This window comes from Sphaerodactylus townsendi, linkage group LG16, assembly GCF_021028975.2.
Source record: "Sphaerodactylus townsendi isolate TG3544 linkage group LG16, MPM_Stown_v2.3, whole genome shotgun sequence".
Classification (NCBI taxonomy): domain Eukaryota; kingdom Metazoa; phylum Chordata; class Lepidosauria; order Squamata; family Sphaerodactylidae; genus Sphaerodactylus; species Sphaerodactylus townsendi.
Window position 1 is genome coordinate 9874326 of NC_059440.1, and position 9848 is coordinate 9884173.

Genomic DNA, 9848 nt, shown 5'->3' on the forward strand with positions numbered 1-9848 from the left:
TCCTGGAGATATCTGAGGCTAGATGTTACAAAAGATTCATTCTTATAGAACTAATTAGTCCAGATTCTCTATTTGGATATGGGAGTAAAACATCTTGTTACAAAACTCCTCCACAGCTTTGCTGCCATTTTACTTCAGACACTCTGCATACACCATAACTCCTCCCCAACCTCCCCATACTTTTTTGACATAAAAAAGTAGTACCACACCCCACACCCCGGTCAATTTTTGGCCCTGAATTGGCCAGTTACAGCCTCCATCTTGGAACAAGATGAATTTCAGCCATGGGTAGCCTGCAATTAGAAACTGCATCCCTAACTGGGCTAATAGGAGGGAAGGTGCCATGGCATAGACCAGTCTTGTCAGATCTAAGCAGGGTAGGCGCTTGCAAAAGAGACCACCAAGGAAGATTCTGCAGAGGAAACCAATGGTAAACCATCTCTGCTTCTCACTTCCCTTGAAAGTCCCTTCCTGGGCTCACCATAAGGTGGCTGCGACTTGGTGGCACTTTATACACACACACAATTGGGTCAATACAGGGCCTAAAAGGTGCCGTGGGGACAGAGGCCTCCTGCTTAAAGAATTAACACCCAGCATTGTGACATATGGGCAAGATGGACCGTGCTGGTGAAGTGGGGAGTCTGATACAGCAGGAAGCAGTTCAGTCCTCCATGACTGGGGTCCCCAGTTGCAGGTTAGGCCCCCAAATAAATGGTGTGCGCATCTAGACCTATGTCTACATTCCCACTAAATTCCCATGGAAGGTTGCTGGGCGACCTTGGGCCAGTTGCTGGGTGACCTTTCACCCTAACCTACCCCACAGGATTGTTGTAAGGAGAAAATGGAGGAGAAAACAATGCTGTGAGCTGCCTTGCAGCCTCGTTGGGGAAAATGCAGGAGTTAGGATTTATACCTCGGTTTTCTCAACCACAAGGAGTCTCAAAGCGGCTTACAAACTCTTTTTCCCTTCCTCTCCCCACAACAGACACCTTATGAGGCAGGTGAAGCTGAGAGAGTTCTGAGAAAACTGTGATTGGCCCAAGGGAGGGAATAAGGAGTGGCATGTAAGGGAGGGGAGGGGGCCCGGCATCTGGACATGACCCACCCACCCTAGTGGAGGGAGGGGATTGAGTGAGGAGTGGCATATAAGAGCGGGGAAGGAGGGGGCCTGGCATCTGGACATGGCCCACCCACCCTAGCGGAGGGAGGGAAAGGGTAGGGAGGGGTGGCATGCAACAGGATCCTGCCTCAACAGGATTCGTGTGGAGGAGCAGGGAAACAAATCTAGTTCACCAGATAAGAATCAACCACTCATATGGAGGAGCGGAGAATCAAACCCGGTTCTCCAGATTCAAGTCCATTGCTCTTAACCACCACACCCTGTTGGCAGGGTGTAAATGCGATAAATAAAAAATAGCATGACCCATACAAGTGAATGGCAGCCATTAATTTACTCTGTGGAGAAAGGTTAAGCCCTGCAGTTGAGGGCACAGGGACCGTCTTGTCATTGAGCTTCCCTGCTAAGGTGCGTGACAAGATGGCACGAAACTCTAGTGCTGCTGAATGTGGCGGTTCCCTTTAGTCATCGAGACTAGTCATCTCAATGGACCTCCACTAATCTAACCAATCTGCTTTAAAAGCCACAGGTATTCAAAAGAACAAGCTGCTAATGCCAGAAATACAAACTGACCGACATTCAATAGAACTGGCACAACCTTTACTTGGTGTGCCAAACGCACAAGGATGCACAGCCAAATGCAAACAGTGGATTTTGAGTTGCTGTCCACTAGAGGGCAGAAGTGCTATTTCAGTAATCTTTTTAAAAAGTCTCCCTTACCTTAATGAACCTTCGCTTCCATCAAAGAAAGTGGTTTAATATTTGTATTCACAATTGTTAAAAAGAGACAAATTGCATTATTATTAATGTATGAGATGCCTAATGCAAGCAGCAGGCAGCCTTCTTAATTTGTCAGAACGCCGGGTTTTTGAACATATATTTTAAATTGAAAAAATAAATAAATAAAAAATAAAATATGAAGGATCCCGCCCAGTCTGAATGAATTATATTTAATTTCCGTTGATTTAATGAGAAAACCAAAGCAGATGCTTCAATAAGTCTCCTCCCCCCACTGAAAACAGTGGATCTTAAAATGTGCTGGGGCTCTTGCTGAATATAAAATAGCCAATTACACTTTAATCATTATGTTAATGTTTAGCTCCAAGTTTTCAGTATCTGAAGAAGTCTTTATGCATGCAAAAAAACAGAATGTTAAATGAGAGTGAATCAGTGGTCAGGATACTTGGAAGTCAGACAGCAGGCCCTGGAGCATGTGATCCTGGTGTGTGACCTGGCTGGGCAGATAGGAGAGTTTTGCAGGTAACTTTCATAGAATCATAGAGTTGGAAAAGACTCAAAGGGCCATTAAGTCCAACCCCCTGCAATGCAGGAACACACAATCAAAGCACTCCTGAGAGATGGCCATTCAGCCTCTGTTTGAAAACCTCCGAAGAAGGAGATTCCACCACACTCCGAGATAGTGCATTCCACTATCGAGCAGCCCTTACTGTCAGAAAATTTTTCCTGATGTTTAGGTGGAATCTCTTTTCCTTCACCTTGAACCCATTACTCCTGGTCCTAGTCTCTGGAGCAGTGGAAAACAAGCTTGCTCCCTCACCAAGATGACATCCCTTCAAATATCTACACATGGCTATCATGTCACCTCTTAACCTTCTCTTCACCAAGCTAAACATCCCCAGCTCCCTAAGTCTCTCCTCGTAGAGTGTGGATTCCAGACCTTTTGAGCGGAAGCAAGAGAAACCTGAAGGACATCCTGTTTGAGAGTACAGTAATACACATCATCCTTCTTGGGACAGGATTGTCAGATAAGGATCCTTCTCATTCCTTAAGTACCCAAACCAGCTATGAAGCTTGAAGACCAATAGGAGGGCAGGGCTACTCAGTGTTTTGCTAAGAGCTCACATAAATGATCTGCCTGCTGGGCCGAGATGGTGTGTGTGTGCTCAATGCATGGAGCTTTTGGCTCTCGGGGAATATGTCTGTCTGTTTCCTTCAGGCCAGGTTGCTGACCTGGAGAAGCTGAAAGAAATAGTTGGATGTGATTGTCGGGGACCCGCTACAACTGTAACACTCCTGTGCTGACTGCTCTTCTGCTGTCAAGGAGAGCGAGAGGCAAGACCTTGGAGAGCACTGGGCTGCGGGAAGTGATCACTTAGAAGAGATCCCTTGCTTGGTTGATGGATCAATATCCTCTTGTACTGAGGATAGCTCTCTGGAGTTTGGCAGGAGTGGGCTTTTGGTAGTAGATGATTTGATCACAGCTTTATAGTTGATAATGTTATAACTACCTGTGTTTGTTGCTTACAATCCTATGTTGGTTGTTGCTCATAATGTTATGTTTTATAGTGCTATGTTTATTGTTGTGCTATGTTTATGATGTCATGCTTATGATGCTTATGATGCTATGTTTATTGATGCTATGTTTATTGATTCTATGTTTATTGATGCCATGTTTCCTGGTGGTTGTTGTACGATGTTATGATTACTGATGATATTATATTGTTGTGCACTGCCCTGAGCCTCTCGGGGAAGGGCGGTATATAAATTAAATAGACAATACAATACAATACAACAAGGTCTGAGACTGCCGTTTAGAATGCACGCTATCTGGTCTGCCTGGTGTGAATGGTGCAGAAGTCACACACTGTACAGATAGGCTGATAGTCTGTCTATAGTTGAGGATATTGTATTGTCTATTTAATTTACATACTGACCTCCCCAAGAGGCTCAGGGCAGTGCACAATATAATAACAACATCAGTAATCATAACATTGTTCATCAGGAAACATGGCATCAATAAACATAGAATCAATAAACATAGCATCATAAACATCATAAGCATGACATCATAAACACAGCATCATAAACATCATAAGCATGACATCATAAACAAAGCATAGCAATAAACATAACACTATAAAACATAACATTATGAGCAACAATAAACATAGCATTGTAAGCAACAAACATTGGTAGTTATAACATTATCAATTATAAAGCAACAATATTCATAACAACATACATAATCATTGGGTGTTGTGTGGTTTCCGGGCTATATTACTGTGTTCTAGTAGCATTTTCTCCTGATGTTTCACCTGCTTCTGTGGCTGGCATCTTCAGAGGATCTGATGGCAGTAAAGCAAGGTCCATTTGCTTTACTACCATCAGATCCCCTGAAGATGCCAACCACAGATGCAGCGAAACGTCAGGAGAAAATGCTACTAGAGCACTGTCATACATTCCGGAAACCACACAACTCCCCAGTGATTCTGGCCATGAAAGCCTTTGACAATACATACATAATCAGCACAGATAGACAATGATATACAAGGATACTATCTACACTTAGGGTACTAGGTAGAAGGTTAGAGGTCAGGATTTTCAAAGGTAGCTTTCACAGAATTGAAATCATTTGCACATGTATGGTCAGTCAGGCAAAGCTTTGGGGTCTCAGTGTGTGGACGAGGAAGTGCTGGGAGAAAAGATTTACATTTTGTAGGCACCGGGGAACATTCTGAGACAAGAGAGATAGGCTTCAGGCAAACCAAAATCGAACTAGGCTGCTGATGCTTCATATCAAACAGATACCAGAGCAGCTTTTAAACTAAATTTAGAAAAGCAACAACCAATGGGAATCATGTTAGAGGTTTATAACACTATGCATGGGGAAGAGAGAATGGATAGACTGAGATATCATAACACTACACCATGGGGGAATACAATGAAATTGTTAGGAAACCGGGAAAGAAATATTTCCTTTTGTCTGTGTTGAACCTAAGGTGTAATTAAATTGTGGAAAATCTCTGCCAGAGGATGTAATGATGGCAATGAGAATGGTTTTCAGAGGAGCCCAGACTGATTCCTGAAGCAAAGGTCCATCACTGGCTATTAGCTCCAGGGGCTAAAAGGAACCTCCAAATTCAAAGGCACCAAACTTCTGAATACAGGGGAAACATCCTCAATGCTCTGTTTATTGGCCCTTGAAGGCAACTTGTCAGTAACGGTGAGCAATAGGATATTGGACTAAGATGGACCACTGGTCTAATCCAGCAGGCCCTTCTTATGTTCTTAAATTTGAGTTTTAAAAAGTCTTTTGTTTTTTGCCAGCAAGTGACAGCTGATTTATGGCGTCCTGTGGGGTTTTAGACATTCAGAGGTGGTTTGCCATTGCCTGCCTCTTCATCATGATTCTGGTATTCCTTGGAGGTCTCCCATCCAAATACTTGCCAGGGTCAACCTTGCTTGCCTTCTGAGATCTGACAGATCAGGCTAGCCTGGGCTGTCCAGGTCAGGATCAAGGGAATTTACACCTGCATAATGTGATTCTAATCTGGAGAACCGGGTTTGATTCCCCACTCCTCCACCTGAGTGGTGAAGGCTTATCTGGTGAACCGGGTGTGTTTCTGCACTCCTACATTCCTGCTGGGTGTCCTTGGGCTAGCTAGTCACAGTTCTTTCTGAACTCTCTCAGCCCATGTTGTGGGGAGAGGAAGGGAAAGGAGCTTGTAAGCCACCTTGAGTCTCCTTACAGGAGAGAAAGGTGGGGCATAACTCCAAACTCTTCTTCGTCTTACAATCTGGTGGTCTGTGAGGAATTGTGTGTGTGTGTGTGGGGGGGGGGAGTTTAGAGGCCCTGCTGTCTTGTCATCCAGGATTCTTAAAGTTCTAAGGAGCTTAGGGGGGATAATTTCCTCTATTCTCCCCACACCCTTTGCTAACTCCCAACATTCTGAGCTTCCTAGAATGTCCCAAAGAGTCCCCTCTTGCTGTCTTGCTCCTCCCTTGCTTGTTTCATTTACAGAGGCATGTTTCCGCATACCTGGAGGAACCCTCCCCCCCCCCCACACACACACTATAGATCCCAGCCTTGTCTGGGGGTGGCCCCACCATGCGGCTTTCCACATCCACACAGAGACTGGCAGAGTTCACTATTCAATACAGGGACCAATGAGACAGAACCACATCCTCAGATGGATAGTTACCTGAGTAAGGAGCTGGGGAGTGCCTGCTGCTTCTCCCTGGGTGGTTTGCTTGTCTGTCAACAAACTAAAGAAATGTCTCTTGCAAACCAATCCTGATTGCATCTGAAGAATGGGTGTGTGTATGTGGGGGTACTATTTCCTTTATTTCCAAGGCTGGGCTGTGGATTGCAATCTCAGACTAACCTGAGAGACAGAGACTGGTTTATCCTTTCTGAAACCGGCCTTGAAGGAAACTTGGGCAGAATTGTAACTAATCCCTAGGTGGCAACGATCTCCAGTGCTACATTTTTCAGCAATCTGGGCAGGGCCATTGTAAAGACAGAACCAACAAGAGGCCGGGATCCTACAAACAGCCAGGATCTTCAGTCAGATCCTTCCCACTGCTCACTAAAAGATCCTGTAAATAGCACCTGTGTATCAGCAGTGAGCACCAGAGTAGAAAAGCTTCTTTCTTTCTTTCTTTCTTTCTTTCTTTCTTTCTTTCTTTCTTTCTTTCTTTCTTTCTTTTCTTTCTTTCTTTCTTTCTTGTTGAAGTTGTCTTGGTGCTTGTGAATTTCTCTGTGCAGTCTGATATAGTAACCTTCCGAATTGTCCAGAATTTCAGTGTTTTCAAATAAAATGTTACATCCAGTTTTGTTTTTAGAACATGTTCTGCTACTGCAGATTTTTCAGGGTGGTTAAGCCGACAGCGTCGTTCGTGCTCCTTAATACCAGTACGAGTCTGTATGCTGTGTTTTGTGGTTCCTATGTAGACCTTTCCACAGCTGCAGAGCATTTTCACAAAATATGTATAAAACACTAACAGATTGAAATATTATGTTACGAATGAATAACTCTCGTAACAGTTAGGGAACATCCCGTTCTCATTTTGAATTGACAGGGGTGTGTGTGTGTGTGTGAAGGGGTTTGTGTGTGTTTTTTTGTCCTTTTGTGTTGAGAAAATAAAAAAGTAAAAAAAGGCTGATATGATTAAATATATGAAGTAACAATCAACTATATTAAGCCTTTCACGTTCTCGTTTTGTATTGGCGTGTGTGTGTGTATGTGAAGGGGTTTATTTATGTGTTTTTTGGTCCTTTTGTGTGTTGAGAAAATAAAAAAGTTTTTTTAAAAAAGGCTGACATGATTAAATATGAAGTAACAATTAACTATTAAGCCGATAGGGACAGAGAGACCTACATTAACAACAGCCATTAATAACCTCTGCATTATTAAACAGGATCATAAACAGGCTGAGGCTATTCCCCGAGCTCCCTTCCTCGCCAGCCGGGCAAAGGCCGCTGAGGGAGGCGATAAGAACCGCCGAGGCCTTCAGGCTCGCCCCGCCACGGCCTTTCCTGCGGGCGGGACGGAGCGGCCTCCAACCTCACCGGAGCCGGCTGGCAACCAGGCGGCCCTGCCCACCGGGGCCTCCCCACAGGCAGGGCCGCCCAGAGGCGGAGACAGGCCGGGGTTGGGCCTGCTCCGCGCCGCCCCTTCCTCCTCCTCCCGCTGCTCGATGCCGGGCCCGGGAGCGGCTGAAGGGAGGCGCCGAGACGCTGCAGCCCGCCTGGCTGGGCCTTGGCTCCGCAGCCCGAGCGGCCTTGGCCGGCGCGTGAGGTGAGGGCAGATGCGGGGATGGCGGGCATCTCCTTCGGGGTCGACGGTTGAGGCGGCGGCGGGCGACTTTTATTTTTTCGGGGGGGGGGGGGGGGAAAACGAGTTTGGTGCCCACGCCCCTCTGCGGGCTCTTTCTTGTCTGCGCGTCGTGCCCGCTCGTGGGAATGCCCGCCCGCGAGTCTGAGGGGCGCGCGGGCAAGGTGGCGCCCACCCGGGTGCGCGTCTGGACCCGCGTCTGTGAGAGACTCGGGGGTGTGAGGCGCAGCCTCGCGTCCTCGCTCTCCCCCGCCCCTGGCCCAGGTGTGTGGCGTCCACACGTTCCTGCTTATGCGGGAAGCGGACCTGTAGGGCCTGAAGGGCAGCCGGTGAATGCCACCCCTGCAGGTTGGCCAGCCTTGTGGCCCGACCCAGCTTTTGCGCCTGTGGATTTCATGCGCAGCCCTGGGATGTGGCTCCCTCTCAGTGGAGCGCCTGGTGGCACACCACAGCCCCAGCAAACAAGGCGTAGCTGTGGCTGGTGCATTCACATGCGCTGCATTGTCAACCAAAGCGTGGACTGACACCCCCGCCGTCTTTTTCTGTCTCCGTGTCTCTGCACGTCTGAATGTGTGTGTGGTAGTGGTGATGGAGGGGGAAGTAAATCCAGAGGGGCGTTTGTGTTGTCTGAATGGTGTCAGGGCGGACGTGGCTTTGTGTATTCCTGGCCCTCCTCACAATATTTGTGGTTTTTTTTATGTGATTGCTTAGGTATATGACGCTGAGTGTGCCTCTGGCCTCTACGTGGGCCAGGATGCTGAAGTCCATATCTATCGTCCTTCTGCATTAGAAGTGCTCAAGTTGAAGAGGGACATTGGGCAAACTTGCCAGACAATGCTTTTGTTTGTGTGTGTGTCTCAATTGCACCCATATAGTTCTGACCTGGGAGCCTTGATGTGCTTGTATGTATATCCTAACCTGGATCGCCCAGACTAGCCGGAGTTTGACAGATCTCACAAGCTAAGCAGGGTCGACCATGCCAGTATTCAAACAGGAGACCTCCAAGGAATACCAGGGCTACGATGCGGAGGCAGGCAATGCCAGATCACCTCTGAACATCTCTTGCCTTGTCAACCGTACAGGGTTGTCGTAAGTCAGTTGTGATTTGACAGGGGGGAAAAAGCATATGGTGTTTCTAGTCTGGCGTGTGTCAGATCCCAGGATGTGTATGGAGAAAGTTGTGTGTATATATAGCATGCGTATCAGCTTTCAGAGATAATGACAGCAATTAGATAGGAAAGAGATATTCCCCCGCCATCCCCTGTAGGTTGGCATCATGTTGGCATGCAGCCCTTGCGAAGGTTTGTTTTCCCTACTTCGGAGCCTTTCGTGCGCATGTATCTGCTTCACCAGTTGCAAATGTAGTCTTGGGCCCCTTGATAGGAGTTCTGTGCAAATTGCTGTGTGTGTGTGTGTGTAGGGGGTGTCAGTTAGCTGATCTACTCCTGAATGGGCAGCTCCCCTCTTGGGTCTTGACCCTGCTGTCTGAGGCAGGCTCCCTTGGCGTCTCCTTGAAAGGACAGTGGTTGCTTTGTGTGCGAAGCAAGCAGAGCGAAGGGCTGCGTTTGAACTCTGTCAAGTGGCATTTGCTCCCAATGTAGAACAAGGTTTTAGAGGTATAGCTGGGGTAATTCTCAGGAAGTTGGAAATCAGAGGCGTGGGGGGGGGGGGATGGCGGCCAGGGCAACACCTGCTCTCTGCGCTGCTCCCCCTCCCCCCCGTGCCCCACTTACCTTAGCTGGTGGGAGCCTGCTGTGGGCTGCCCCTCAACCCCTTCCCCATCAGGCTGCTCTTTATCACTGGCACTATAGGTACACCAAAAAGGTGTGGTTTTCTTACCCCAGTCCGCTTGGGGCATATTATGTTTCAATGGCCATGTGCCATGTTATTCTTTTGGTCAGTGCATTAAAGATATGAAGGGGAGATGCTGCTCTGTTCTGGAAGAATGGATGTGGTTTGGAGAAGTATGATTGTACCTGGGACTCCTTGCTCCATACTCCCACTTTACAAAGCACGTGTGAAAAGGCACTGGAGTTTTACTGTGTTTGTCAGCAGGCTTTGTATTTAGAGCAGTTTCATGCATGTTGTCGAGCAAATAATTCTGCTTCTCTAACCCTGCCTACCGTGGCACATATTTTTGCTAACACGACTTC

At 47.1% G+C, this 9848-nt stretch overlaps 1 protein-coding gene across 1 annotated transcript in view; it reads left to right on the forward strand.

Annotated features, from left to right (window-relative positions):
• Positions 1-7469: 7469 nt before the first annotated feature.
• MYO18A (myosin XVIIIA) overlaps positions 7470-9848 on the forward strand; it is a 132601-nt gene continuing 130222 nt past the window's right edge. Inside the window, exon 1 of the mRNA XM_048518590.1 lies at positions 7470-7659. The gene's annotated coding sequence lies outside the window, so the exon portion shown is untranslated. The remainder of the gene's footprint in view (positions 7660-9848) is intronic.